Below are 15,202 nucleotides of genomic sequence, written 5' to 3' on the forward strand. Positions count from 1 at the left end.
TTTACTATGTGCCGTGCACTTGACTTGAACGTTCTATGTTAAAAATCAAGGAAGACAAGAAAAAAGAAATTGAGACAATAAACATAGGCAAGGAAGATGTAAAATTATCACATGTAGCAGATAATATAATGGTTTACTGAGCAAATCCTAGAGAATCAACCAAAAAAACTAAGCTAATCAATTAACAACTTCAGCAAATTTGCAGGATATAAAATAAACACACACAAATCATCAACGTTTCTGCATATTACCAACAAAATTTAGCAGAAGAGATAGAAAAATTCTATTTAAAATAATTTCACTATAAATACAGTATAAAATACTTGGGAGTCAACCTGCCAAGACACACATAGAAGTATATAAACTTTATATTACAAAATATTATTCACACAAATAAAGGCAGATCTAAATAATTGGAAAAATACTGATTGTTTATGGATAGGCCAAGCCAATACAATAAAAATCACAATATTACCTAAGTTAATTTACTATTCAGTGCCACACCAAATTACCTAGCATAACATTATCGCACTAGAAAAAAAAAACAAAAATCTGGAGTAGCAAAAGGTCAAGAATATCAAGGAAATTAATGAAAAAAAGTAGAAATGAAGAGGTTATAGCAATAACAGATCATAAACCATAATATAAAACAGTAATATTCGAAACAACTTGAAATAGGAAGGTTAAGTGAAATATCAGTTACACAATGAAGAAAAGGAGCTCAGAAGTCTAGTGTTTGCCAACCCAAAGATTCCAGCAACTGTGGCAAGAACTCACTAACCAACCAAAATTGTTGGGAAAACTGGAAAGCAATCTCAAGGAAACCAGGTACATGCCAAAACCACACATCATATATGAGCACAAATTCCAAAAGCATACATGATTAAAACATAAAAGGTGAAACACACACAAAAAAAAAAGTAGAGGAACAAGAAAGAAATTACCTGTCAGATCAATAAATAAAGGAAGAGTTCAAAATCAGACATGAAGTACACAGGAGATAAAATAGACAATTCTAAAATCTAACATTAAAGTTTCAATATGAACAAAATCAATGTAGAAAAAATTAAAAGAAAAACAGGAAATTAAGGAAAAAACTTTGTAACAAATTTCTCAGATAAAAGCCTCACTTCTAAGATATACAGGAACTGATTCAAATTTCTAAGAATAAGAGTCATCACTCAACTGATAAATAGTCAAAAAAAAAACAACCTAACAGGTTTCAAAGCAGAAATTCAAGTTAACAATAACCACATGGACAAAAAAAAAAAAAAACATACCACACAAGACACAGTAGTCAATGACTATAATAATCTACTGTCTGATATACCCAAAGACTCCAGCTTCTGGGATAAGAACTCATTAACAAAAAGCATTGGGAAAACTGGAAAACAGTATGGCAGAAACTAGACATAGACCAGCAACATATACCTTATACCAAGATAAAGGCAAAATGGGTACACAATTTATATATAAAGACTGATACATTAAGGAAAATGAGAAAGTATGGAATAGTTTACCTGTCAGATTTAAGAGGAACAGAAGAATTTATGACCAAACAAGAGATAGAGAACATTATGAAATTCAAAATGGATAATTTTGATTACATTAAATTAAAAAGATTTTGCACAAACAAAACTAATGCAACCAAGATAAGAAAAAAAAAGCAGAAATGTGAAACAGTTTTTACAGTCAGTGTCTCTGATAAAGGCCTCATTTTTAAAATGTATAGAGAACTGAGGCAAATCTGTAAGAATACAAGTCATTCCCCAATTGATAAATGGTCAAAGGATATGAACAGGCAGTTTTCAGATGAAGAAATGAAAGCTCTCTATAGTCATGTGAAAAAATGTTCTAAATCACTAGTGATTAGAAAAATACAAATTAAAACAACTCTGAGGTACCACATCACACCAATCAGATTGGCTAATATGACAAAACAGGAAAATGATAAATGTTGGAGATGTGGGAAAATTGGAACACCAATGCTTTGTTGGTGGTGTTGTGAACTGATCCAACCATTCTGGAGAGCAATTTGGAACTATGTCCAAAGGGCTATAAAACTATGCATACCCCTTGACCCAGCAATACCAGTTCTAGGTCTGTATCCCAAAGAGATCATAAAAATGGGGAAAGAACCCACATGCACAAAAATATTTATAGCAGCTCTTGTGGCCAAGAATTGGAAATTGAGGGGATGTCCAACAATGTGGAATGGCTGAACAAGTTGTGGTATATGAATGTAATGGAATATTACTGTTCCATAAGAAATGATGAGCAAGCAAACTTCAGAAAAACCTGGAAAGACTTACATGAACTAATGCTGAGTGAAGTGAGCAGAACCAGGAGAATATTGTACACAGTAACAGCAATATTGTGCAATGATCACTCTGATATATTTAACTCTTCTCAGCAATACAAGGATCTAAGACAATTCCAAAAGACTCATAATGGAAAATGCTATCCACATCCAGAGAAAGAACTACGAAGTCCAAATGCAGATCAAAGCATACTATTTTCTCTTTTTTTTTTTTTTTGTTTCTTCTTTCTCATGGTTTTTCCCTTTGGTTCTAATTCTTCTTTACAACATGACTAATGTGGAAATATATTTAATATGATTGTACATGTATAGCTTATATCAAATTGCATGCCATCTTAGGGAGGGGAGATAGAGGAAGGGGGAGAAAATTTGAAACTCAAAATCTTATAGAAGTGAATGTTGAAAACTAAAAACAAACAAATAAATAAATAAAATTTTAAAAAAGAAAAACATACCAAATCATTAATAACTAGAGAAATGCAAATTTAAAAAAATTCTGAGGCACTGCCTCACATTTATCAATAAACAAAGTTGACAAAAAAGGCAAATGACAAATGTTGAATGGGTATGGGAAAATAGGAACATTAATGAAATGTTTATAGAGTTGCAAACTGGTTGAGATATTCTAGAAAGCAATTTAGAACTATACCCAAAGAAAGAGCTATTTTAAACTATGTTACTATACTGCTACTAAAAATATATCCCAAAGGAATCAAAGAAAAAGGAAAGGGGCCAATATGCGTAAAAATATTTACAGTAACTCTTTTTGTAGTAGTGAATATCTGGAAACTAAGCAGGGTGCCCACTAATTGAATAATGGCTGAACAAGTTATGATATATTAAGTTGATACAATTCTATTGTGCTATACAGAATGATGAAGGGGGTGGTTTCTGAGAAAACTGGGAAGACTTATAAGGAATGATGTGAAATGGAGAGAGCAAAACCAGGAGAACAATTTATACAAAAATATCAATGTTGTAAAGACAAACAACTGTCAAAGACTTAGGAACTCTGATCAACACGACGACTAACCACAATTCCAAAAGATTCTTACTTAAACATGCTGTCCTTACCTCCAGACAGAGAAGTGATGGATTCAGAGTGCATATTGAGACTTTTTTTTTAACATATCCAGATATCCAGTACAGGAATTTGATTTGATTGACTATACATGTTTATAACTAGTTTTTGTTTTTCTTTATTTCTCAATTTGGGGAGAGAGAAGGAGAAAGTGAGAGGGAGAAAAATAGGTACTTGAAAATAAAATTGAATTGATTTTTTTAATTTAAAAATAAAAATTATTAAGAAAAAGCATGAAAGAGCCAAATCACAATCGGAAAAACCCTCGGTAGTGAATTTATATGGCAACATGGACAATAGTTGAGAAAAGGAAACATGGAAGGGACACAATCTGCATCACTGTAAAACAAGGGTTCTTGATATTTTTTGTGTCATAGAACCTTCAGACATCCTAGGAAAGCCTATAAAGCTCATATCAGGATAATGTTTTTAAATGTATAAAATAAAAGTAATAGACTCTAGGGTGAGGTAGGAAAGGAGGGAAGAAAAAAAGTCTACAGCACAGAACAAAAGAAAACTCAGATGGAAGCACAGAAAAGCTGCTTTTTTAAAACGATGTGTAGTATTTATTACATAGTTTTTCCAAAAAAGTAAATTGTGAAATGGAAATACATGGTTTCATATCGAATCATTTTTTATGTTGTGCTGTATACATGTACGTGAAAATATTCTTTTTTTTTTGTATTTAAGTACAAAATGAAACCAAAATTTTTTTCTTTTGTTTTAATTTATTTATTTTTAGTTTTCAACATTCACTTCCACAAGATTTTGAGTTTCAGATTTTCTCCCCATCTCATCCCTCCCCCCACCCCAAGATGGCATGTACTCTGAATACCCCTTCCCCTAATCTGCCCTCCCTTTTATCTCTCCCCCTCCTTCTCTTATCCCTTTCCCCTTCTATTTAGATAGATTAGATAGTTAGTTAGATAATTAGATATTAGATATTAGATAGATATTAGATAAATATTAGATAGTTATTAGATATTAGATAGATAGACAATAATCTATTTAGATAGATTATTAGATAGATAGATTTCCATAGAAATCTATCCTGACAGGCAGGATAGATTTCTATACCCCATTTCCTGTATTTCTTATTTCCCAGTTGCATGTGAAAACAATTCAAAAAAAATTAATACTATTGTGCTATAAGAAATGATGAGCAGGATATTTTCAGAAAAACCTGGAAAGACTTACATGAACCGATGCAGAATGAAGCAAACAGAACCAGAAGAACATTGTACGTAGTAACAGCAATATTGTATGATCAACTGTGAATGACTTAGCTATTCTCAGCAATACAAAGATCCAAGATAATTCTGAAGGAATTATGATGAAACATCATCAGAGAAAGAACTGATGAAGTCTAAATACATATTGAAGCATACTACTTTTTGTTTTTTTTGTGAGGGTTTTTTTGGTCTGTTTTCTTTCACAACATGGCTAATATAGAAATGACTGCACACATTTAACTTATATAAAATTGCTTGCCTTTTCAAGGAGGGGGTCGAGAAGGGAGGAAGAGAATTTGGAACTGAAAATTTTTCTTAAATGAATGTTTAAAAAATTGTTTTTAAATTTAATTGGAAAAAAAATTTAAAGAAAGCATGCAAGAAAGAGCTCTTTCAGCTAAAGGGAAAATGGAATGGGAGGCCAGCAATACTTGAATCTCACTTTCATCAGTATTGCTTCAAAGAGGAAAGAAGACAGATATACACATTCAGTTGGCTATGTAAATCTATCTTACACAACAGAGAAGCAGGAGGGGATAAGAGAAAGGATAGGGGAGAGTAGTGATAAAATGGAGAGCAGCTTAAGGGAGGAAGTGATCAGAAGCAAAACAGACTTTGGAGAAGGGACAGAGGAGGCGGGGAGAGGAAAAGAGAAGGAGAGAGAGGGAGACAGAGAGAGAGAGAGGGAGAGAGAGAAAAGAAGATGGAGGGAAATATAGTTAGTAATCACAACTGTGAATGTGAATGTATAAACTCACCCACAACACAAGAGCAGATAACAAAATTAATTAGAAACCAGAATCCAACAATATCTTATTTATAAGAGACACACTTGAAATGGAAATACACACACACACACACACACACACACACACACACACAATTTAAATAAGGGGCTAAAGTACAATCTATTATGCTTCAGCTGAAGTTAAAAAAAAAAAGACAGGAGTAGCAATCATGATCTCAGACAAAGCAAAAGCCAAAATATACCTAATTAAAAGAAATAATCAGGGAAACTACAGTTTGCTAAGAAGCATCGTAAACAAAGAAGCAACATCAAAAAAATTTACAGCAAATTTCTCTGATAAAGGCCTCATTTCTCAAACATATGGGAAACTGAGTCAAATTTATAAAAATAAGAGTCATTCCCTAATTGATAAATGGTCAAAGAATGTGAAGAGTTTTCAGAAGAAGAAATCAAAATTATCTAGTCATATGAAAAAATGCTCTAAAATCACTATTGATTAAAGAAATGAATATTAAGACAACTCTGAGATACTACCTTGTACCTATCAGATTGGCTAACATGACAGAAAAGGAAAATGACAAATACAGGAGGGGATGTGGAAAAACTGAGACACTAATGCACTGTTGGTAGAATAGTAAACTAGTCCAACCATGCCCAAAGGGCTATAAGACTGTGTATAACCACTGAACCAGTAATATCACTACTAGCACTATATCCCAGAGATCAAAGAAAAAGGAAAAGGTCTTATGTGTACAAAATTATTTATAACAGCTCTATTTATAGTGGCAAAGAAATGGAAAGTAAAACTTGCCCATTAATTTGGGAATGGCTGAATAAGTTGTGGTATATGAGTGTGATGGAATTCTACTGTGTTATAAGAAATGACAAGGTAGATGGGTTCAGAAAAACCTGGGGAGACGTATTTGAACTGATACAAAGTGAAGTGTACAGAACCAGTACACTTGTACACAGTATAGCAATATTGTAATGATGACCAACTATGAAAGACCTAGCTACTCCAATCAATACAATGAGCAAAGACAATTCCAAAGGACTCAGGATAAACAATGCTATCCATGGGGCAGCTAGGTGGTGCAGTAGGTAGAGCACAGGCCCTAGAGTCAGGAGGACTAAGATCAAATCAGGCCTCAGAAACATAACACTTACTAGCTGTGTGACTCTGGGCAAGTCACTTAATCCCAATTGCCCCATGGGGGGAAAAAATGCTATCCATGTCCAAAGAGAGAACTGAAATGATCTAAGTGCAGACTGAAGAATACTTTTTTTTACTTTATTTTTCTTAAAATATGGCTAATAAGTAAATGTTTTGAATGACATCACATGCATAATTGATATCATATTGCCTGCCTTCTCAATGAGTGGCTGGAGGGAGGGAGAGAATCTGGAATTCAAAATTTTTAAAAATGTAATATAACTAAACATCTTCTTGTGGGCTCTTCAAGAGAACTGGCTTCCTGAGGAAAAAAAAAGCAAAGTGTTGGATAAAAGCAAGTTAGAAAGTTGAACACAAGTAGAAGAAGAAAGCTTTGAAGTTCCAGATTGTTAAGAAAAAAAAAAAATTAAGGTGAATGACTGCAAAGATTCATTTGTTGAAGAAATATGAAGGGGAAAAATAGTACAAATATCAGAAACCTAAGTAAGATTATTCCCTAATATGTACATCTAAAAATATCATCTACAGTAGTCAAGAGGATGCCAGAGAATGTGAGAGATAAGAATTCTTGCACAAGACAAAGAATGAAGTTTGGCATGTATTCTTCCCTATAGCACTATAGAGCCCTGCATCACCTGTCACAACCAACCGAAAAATAGTTGCATTGTCCATGGAAAGATGGGATATCTCATGGCATGTTTACATGTGCTAAGGAGAGAGAGAAAAAGAGAGAGAGAAATAATCCTTGACCATTTTGCTGGCAGTCAATTCAAATGGCTGTGCTAACTTATTTTCTATAAATGTGACATACTAAAAGTCAAACTATATACATTAAACTTCTAAGAATGTTAACACGTGGCTCGAGAAATTTATTTGAAATTTCATTTTTGAACAATATTTCTAGGAAAATTAATATTTTGATCCACATTAGTTGTCTCTAGTGTAATTTGCTTACTTGGAAATAATGTTTTTATTCTTCTCCTTTACGAAAGAATCTCTTCTGGCTACTATTTTTCCATTTAGTTTTCATTTGTATTATTTAAAGAAACATTTATCTGCTATTTCAGGTAAGTTGGGAGTAACAAACTCAAATTGGAGCTGTTTAAACTACACATCCTTTACTATTCATATCCATTAAGAATTACTAGTTATTTTGAAGTTTGAATATTTATATTTGTTTCTGCCAAAATATATTCTTGCAAAATGAATTTGACATTCTCCAACTTCTATAATAAATAACACAAAAAAGTATAGCTTTAAATTTTGTATAACCCATCATAATTAATTGCTTTCTACATTTCATTGCCACCAATACAATAAAAGGCAAGTCTTTTTAAGGATCCCACAGTGCAATTTAGCATTGGTCGTTCAACTGAACACTAGAACATCAGACCCTTTTTACACTTAAAGTTAGGGTTTAAATTGGGAAATGTCTTTTTCTACCAAGTTGAAAGTAATTCAGATGCGACTCAATATATTATCATGATCTAGAAAGATAACATGGCCACAGGTTAGAGTCTTGGTTTTGAGACAATTGTCCTTTGAGACCAAGGACAATTATAAAAACTTAATTTCAAAAACTATACAAATGGAAAAAAGTTCGAAAGAATTCTTTATTTCTTTCATTTTATTAACTTATCAAGTAGAAATGTATCCATTCTTATCTCTACATGAGTTCTCTTACAGAACTGGTTCAGAATACACAGACTGAAAACCTTTCAAAACTGTACATTAGCTTCTTGATTATTCTGCAAATGAAAGTAGACAACCCCAAATTAATCTGTAAGTCCTTTCTCTGTACAAATAATAGCATAAAAGGGCTAATTTTTTGTATATTCCTGTTGAAAATCAGTATTGTGACTAAATTGAGTTTTGGCTGAAGCTATGACCTTGGCCACTTCCACAATGTCCATGATGGGGACAAGTCAGATGATTGAACTAAAACTGGAGAAGTAGAGTTTAAGTATGAGTGATGATAATTTCCTACCCATTTGTGGATAACTTCAGCCAGATGGTATAGATTAATGATGAACAATTTATAATAGCAATTTACATTTTTATAGTACTTACTTCCCAATAACTCTATAGGGAAGGTCATTCAAGTATTATTATCACCATTTTATAGATAAGACAATAGGCCCAAAGAGGTTTAAGGGATTTTTCCAAAGTCTTGGGGCTGGCTAATAAATGATGGGTAGGATTTGAATCTATGTTTTTCTACTGTATCAGAGAAACCTCGCTTTTAAAATATCCTTCCTCTTTCCTTCTTCCCAAATATTCAGGTACTATACAAACATACAGGTAAGCTTTTGTTGTTATTCAGTAATTTCAATCATATCTAATTCTTAATGACCCAATTTGGGGTTTTCTTGGTACAGATACTGGAGTAGTTTGCCATTTCCTTCTCCAGCTCATTTTACAAATGAGAAAATGGAGGCAAACTGGGTTAACTGACTTGCCAAAGTCACACAACTCTTAAGTATCTGAGGCTAGATTTTAATTCAGTGAGATGAGACTTTCTGACTCCAGGCCTAGCACTTTACCTGTCTGTACCTTAAGACAAATATTTTCTCTCAAATATAGAGGTGTCCTTAATTTATATCCAGTTATAATGCAATTTGTGGTGATTCAAAGAGGACAAAGCTGAAGTTTACCTTGTGTAAGGAAAGCTTAAAAGTATAAGTAATTAATGAACAGAGCCAAGATAGTGCAGTAGAGGCAGCAATCCAACTGAACACCCCCAACACTACTCTCCAAACACCTTTAAAATAATGCCTCAACAGATTTCAGAAAATCCTAGGAAGACGTACATGAACTAATGCAAAGTGAAACAAACAGAACCAGGAGAACACTGTACATAGTAATAGCAACACTGTGTGATGATCAGCTATGATCAACTTAGGTGAAAGGAGAAGAAAAAGAATAATAAACAGGAGGAAAATCGGATAAAGGGAAATACATGGTTAGTAATCATAACTGTAAGTGGGATGAATACACCCATAAAACAGAAGCATACAGTGGATTAAGAACCAGAATCCTATAGTATGTTGTTTACAAGAAACACATCTGAAGTAAAGAAATACACAGAGTAAAGGTAAGGAGCTGGAGCAGAATCTATTATTCTTCAGCTGATGTAAAAAAGGCAGGGGTAGCAATAATGATCTTAGACAAAGCAAAAACAAAAACAGATCTAATTAAAAGAGATAAGAAACTACATCTTGCTAAAGGTACAACAGACAATGCAGTATTATCAATACTAAACATATGTGAACCAAATGGTATGGCATCTAAATTTTTAAAGGAGTTAAATGAGTTACAGGACAAAATAGACAGCAAAAATATACTGGTGGGTGACCTCAAGTTTCCCCTCTCAAAACTAGGTAATGTAACAAAAAATAAACAAGAAAGAAACTAAGGAAGTGAGTAGAATTTTAGAAAAGTTAGAAATGGAAGACCTCTGGAGAAAACTGAATGGTAACAGAAAGGAATATACCTCTTTTTTTTTTCCTTTTTTGGTGAGGCAATTGGGGTTAAGTGACTTGCCCAGGGTCACACAGCTAGTAAGTGTCTGAAGCCAAATTTAAACTCAGGTCCTCCTGACTCCAATGCTAGAGCTCTATCCACTGCACCACCTAGCTGCCCCTACCTCTTTCTTAATGGTACATGGCACCTACACAAAAATTGACCATGTATTAGGGCATAAAAACTTCACAACCAAATGCACAAAAGCAGAAATATTAAATGCATCCTTTTCAGATCATAATGCAATAAAAATTACATTCAATAAAGGGCCATGGAAAGATAGATAAAAAATTAAATGAAAACCAAATAATCTAATTCTAAAGAATGAGTGGATCAAAGAACACATAATAGAAATAATCAATAATTTCATTAAAGAGAATGACAATGAGACAACATACAACAATTTATGGGATGTAGCCAAAGTAGTACTTAGAGGGAAATTTATATCTCTAAATGGTTACATCAGTAAAAGAGAGAATGAGTAGATCTATTGATCTTTGAACATGCAACTAAAAAACAAAAAAAAACTAGAAAAAGAAATTTAAAATCCCTAATTAAACACCAAATTGCAAATCCTGAAAAATCAAAGGAGAGATTAATAAACTAATAAATAAAACTAGGAGCTGGTTTTAATAAACCATTGGTTAATTTGATTTTTTAAAAAAGAAAGAAAACCAAAATACCAGCATCAAAAATGAAAAGGGTAAATTAACCACCAATGAAGAGGAAATTAAAGTAATTATTAGTAGCTATTTTGCCCAATTATATGTCAATAAATCCGACAATCTCAGAGAAATGGATGAATATTAACAAAAACATAAATTTCCCAGATTAGTAGAAGAGGAAACAGAATACTTAAATAACTTCACCTTATAAAAATAAATTGGACATGCCATCAATGAATCCCCCAAGAAAAAATCCCCATGGCCAGATGCATTATTCACAAGTGAATTCTACCAAACATTTAAAAAACAATTAATTCCAATACTAAATAAATTTTTTGGAAAAACAGGCAAAGGAGTCCTACCAAATTCCTTTTTATAACACAAATATGGTGCTGATACCTAAACCAAGAGAAGCAAAATTAGAGAAAGAAAACTACAGACCAATTTCCCTAATGAATATTGATGCAAAAATTTTAAATAAAATACTAGCAAAGAGATTACAGCAATGTATCACAAGGATCTATGACCAGGGGGGATTTATACCAGGAATGCAGGGATGGTTCAATATTGCGAAAATATTCAATATTTTCAATGGTTCAATATTAGGAAAACTATCATCATAATTGACCACATCAATAACAAAACCATGAAAAATCACGATTATCTCAATAAATGCAGAAAAAGCTTTTGACAAAATATAATGCCTGTTCTTATTAAAAACATTCAAGATCATAGGAATAAATGGAGTGTACTTAAAATGCTAAGTAGTCCCTATCTAAGATAGCATTAGCAAATATTATCTGCAATGGGAATAAGCTAGAAGACTGCCCAATAAGATCAGGGTGAAGCAAGGATATCCATTATCACCACTATTATTCAATATTGTACTAGAAAAGCTAGCTATAGAAATAAGAGAAGAGGGGCAGCTAGGTGGTGCAATGGTAGAGCACCAACCCTGAAGTCAGGAGGACCTGAGTTCAAATCGAGCCTCATATATATAACACTAGCTGTGTGACCCTGGGGAAGTCACTTAACTCCATTGCCTAGGCGAGAGAGAGACAGAGACAGAGACAGAGACAGACAGAGAGAGACAGAGAGACAGAGAAGAAAAAGAAATTGAAGGAACTAGAATAGGCAATGAGGAAACAAAACTATCACTCTTTGCAGATGATATGCTAATACACTTAGAGAATCTTAGAGAATCGACTAAAAAGCTAGTTGAAATAATTAACAACTTTAGCAGAGTTGCAGAATATAAGATAAACTCACATACATCATTACCATTTCAATATATTACCCACAAAGTCCAGCAGCAAGAGACAGAAAGATAAATTTCATTTAAAGTAACCATAGACAATAAAAAATATTTGGGAGTCTACCTGCCAAGTCAAACTCAGGAACTATATGGACACAATTACAAAATAAATACTTTTTACTTTAATAAAGTTGGATCCAAACAATTAGAAAAATATCAATTGCTCATGAGAAGGCTGAGCTAATTTAATAAAAATGACAATTTCACATAACTGATTTACTTATTCAGTGCCATTCCAAACCATCAAAAAATTATTTTAAAGAACTTGATAAAATAACAACAAAATTCACCTGGAAGACAAAAGGTCAAGAATATTAAGGAAATTAATGAAAAAAAAATGTGAAGGAAGGTAGTTTAGCCAAATGAGATCTCAAACTGTATAATAAAGCAGTAATCATCAAAACAATCTGGTATTGGTTAAGAAATAGACTGGTGCATCAAGGGAATAGGTTAGGTATGCAAGACAGAACAGTCAATGACGATAGTAATCTACTGTTTGATAAATCCAGAGACTCCAGCTTCTGGAATAAGAACTCACTATCTAACAAAAACGGCTGTGAAAACAAAAAAATAGTATGGCAGAAACTAGGCATAGACCAACATCTTGCAGCCTACACCAAGACAAAGTCAAAATAGGTATATGATTTAGATATAAGGGCTCATACTATAAGCAAAATAGGAAAGCAATGAATAGTTTACCTGTCAGATCTATGGAGAAGGGAAGAATTTATGACCAAGCAAGAGACAGAGAACATTATGAAATGCAAAATGGATGATTTTGATTACATTAAATTAAAAGCCTCATTTCTCAAATATATAGAGAACAGAATTAAATTTATGAGAATACAAATCATTCCCCAATTGATGAATGGTCAAAGGATATGAACAGGTAGTTTTCAGACAAAGAAAGAAATCATCTATAGACATATGAAAACATGCTCTAAATCACTACTAATCAGAGAAATGCAAATTAAAATAACTCTGAGGTACCACCTCAAATCTATCAGATTGGCTAATATGATAGAAAAGGAAAATAACAAGTGTTAGTAGGGATGTGGGAAAACTGGGACACTAATGCACTGTTGGTGGAGTTGTGATGATCCAACCATTATGGAGAGAAATTCTGAACTATGCCCAAGGGCTATAAAACTGTGCACATCCTTTGACCCAGCAATACTACTACTAGGTCTGCATCCAAAGAGATTTTTAAAAGGGGGAGGTGGGACCTATTTGTACAAAAATATTTATAGCAACTCTTTTGTGATGGCAAAAAATTGGAAATTGAGGGGACGACAATCAACTGGGGAATGGCTGAACAAGTTGTGGTATATAATTATAATGGAATATTATTGTGCTATAAGAAATGATGAGCAGGATTATTTCAGAAAAACCTGAAGGACTTACACGAACTGCTACAGAGTAAAGTGAGCAGAACCAGTAAAACATTGTACATAGTAATAGCATTACTGTAAGATGATCAGCGGTGAATGACTAAGCTATTCACAGCAATACAATTCCAAACAATTCAAGACAATTTCAAAGGACTCGTGATGAAAAATGCTATACACCTCCAGAAAAAGGACTGTTGGAGTCTGAATGTATATCAAAGTATACTACTTTGCACTTTATTTTTTTCGTGGGTTTTTTTTTTTTTGGTTTGTATTTTCTTTTACAACATGACTGATATGGAAATGCTTTGTAGGACTGCACATGTATAACCTATATCAAACTGCTTACTGTCTCAGGGAGGGCTAAGGGAGGGACGGGAAGACGAAGACAATTGGGAACTCAAAATTTTAAATAACGAATTTAAAAAATTGTTTTTACATACAATTGTGAAAAAATAAAATATTATTAAAAAAAGAAGAACATGCTTCCCCCTACCAGATGTCTTTGCTTAAACTTTTTTCTTTGTAATAAGGAGGGATCACTCTACAGGACAGAAGTGGGAAATGACTGTGATATAAAAACAAAATGAATTATGATTTTTTAATAAAAACTTTAAAAATTAATTTATCTCCTTCAAAATGAAATCAGCTTTTAGTTTGAAAGGAATGGCAATACATTAAGAGCGTTATTTTGCATTATTTTTATTATCTAGGAAATTAACAAGTGGTGAAGTTTTTATTTTCATCACTAGATGGTACTATTTCACTTAAAATGCTTAAGAGACATGCCTGTTTATTAGAGAACAGGTGGTATTTAAAAAGCATCAGAGGGAATCACATCTGCTATATCTGTTAAGAAACACAAATCTTTCCCCTGTCTCACAGAAACTGTCTAATAGTTTATGATTGATTCATTCTATCTGCTAATATGAACCTTATTCCTAAGAAACTTAAGCTTACCAGTTATACATGAAATGATCTATTACAAGCAAGTACAAAAATATAAGAAAAGCAATGTAGCAAAAGGACTGAAGCCTAAATCATTTACCATATTTATTATCTCTGGTCAAAGATACCTCCTGCCATTACCTTAATGTACAACTTATCATTTCCAGTTCAGACTACTGCAACTTCCTTCTCACTGTGCTCATCTCTGGTCAAGGCCCTTTATCACTGTTAATGTCATGTTGATTATATCATTTTTCTAGATGGGGCACCAGTAATTTCCCACTATTTTAAAAAAGTGTCTCAGATTCTTACTTTCTGTATCCTTCTCTCATGCTCTCAATTTCCCTTACTACATTTCAAACTATCCTTTTAAGTTCATGTAGGAAAACTAAATAAATGTTTCTTTCTTCATTTTTCTCTTTGTTTAATGACTTCTCATAAGTTTACAAATGCTGCATTCCAGCCAAACTGGACTATCTCCAGTCTCAAACATGTAATGTATTCTCTGACTTTTAGGATTGTGCTCATGCTGTTACTTATGCTTTCCTTCTTCTCCACCTACTGAATTCTTATTTATCATTTAAAAACATATTCGAATACAATATTCTGCATGAAGCCTTACCTGATTCTCCTAATCAATAACAACCTTCCTCTTGAACCTTATATAACAAACAAACATTTAAAAACAGGAGATACATAGAGACAAACAAGGACAATTTTCTAACTAAGGCAAGTTATTTACATTCTTTAAGAGCATGAAATAGTTGCAATTTTACATGTAATCTCTCTTGCTATCCTTTGTATATGGA

At 32.9% G+C, this 15,202-nt stretch overlaps 1 protein-coding gene and 1 pseudogene across 8 annotated transcripts in view; one reads left to right on the forward strand and one right to left on the reverse strand.

The window, feature by feature from the left end:
• CCDC171 (coiled-coil domain containing 171) overlaps positions 1 to 15,202 on the reverse strand; it is a 496,773-nt gene that overhangs the window by 424,659 nt on the left and 56,912 nt on the right. The gene's annotated exons all lie outside the window — the stretch shown is intronic.
• On the forward strand, positions 6,832 to 7,355 carry LOC114043796 (annotated as a pseudogene).

The sequence above is a fragment of the Vombatus ursinus genome, unplaced genomic scaffold (assembly GCF_900497805.2).
Source record: "Vombatus ursinus unplaced genomic scaffold, bare-nosed wombat genome assembly UNPS02014770.1, whole genome shotgun sequence".
In the NCBI taxonomy this organism is placed as follows: Eukaryota; Metazoa; Chordata; class Mammalia; order Diprotodontia; family Vombatidae; genus Vombatus; species Vombatus ursinus.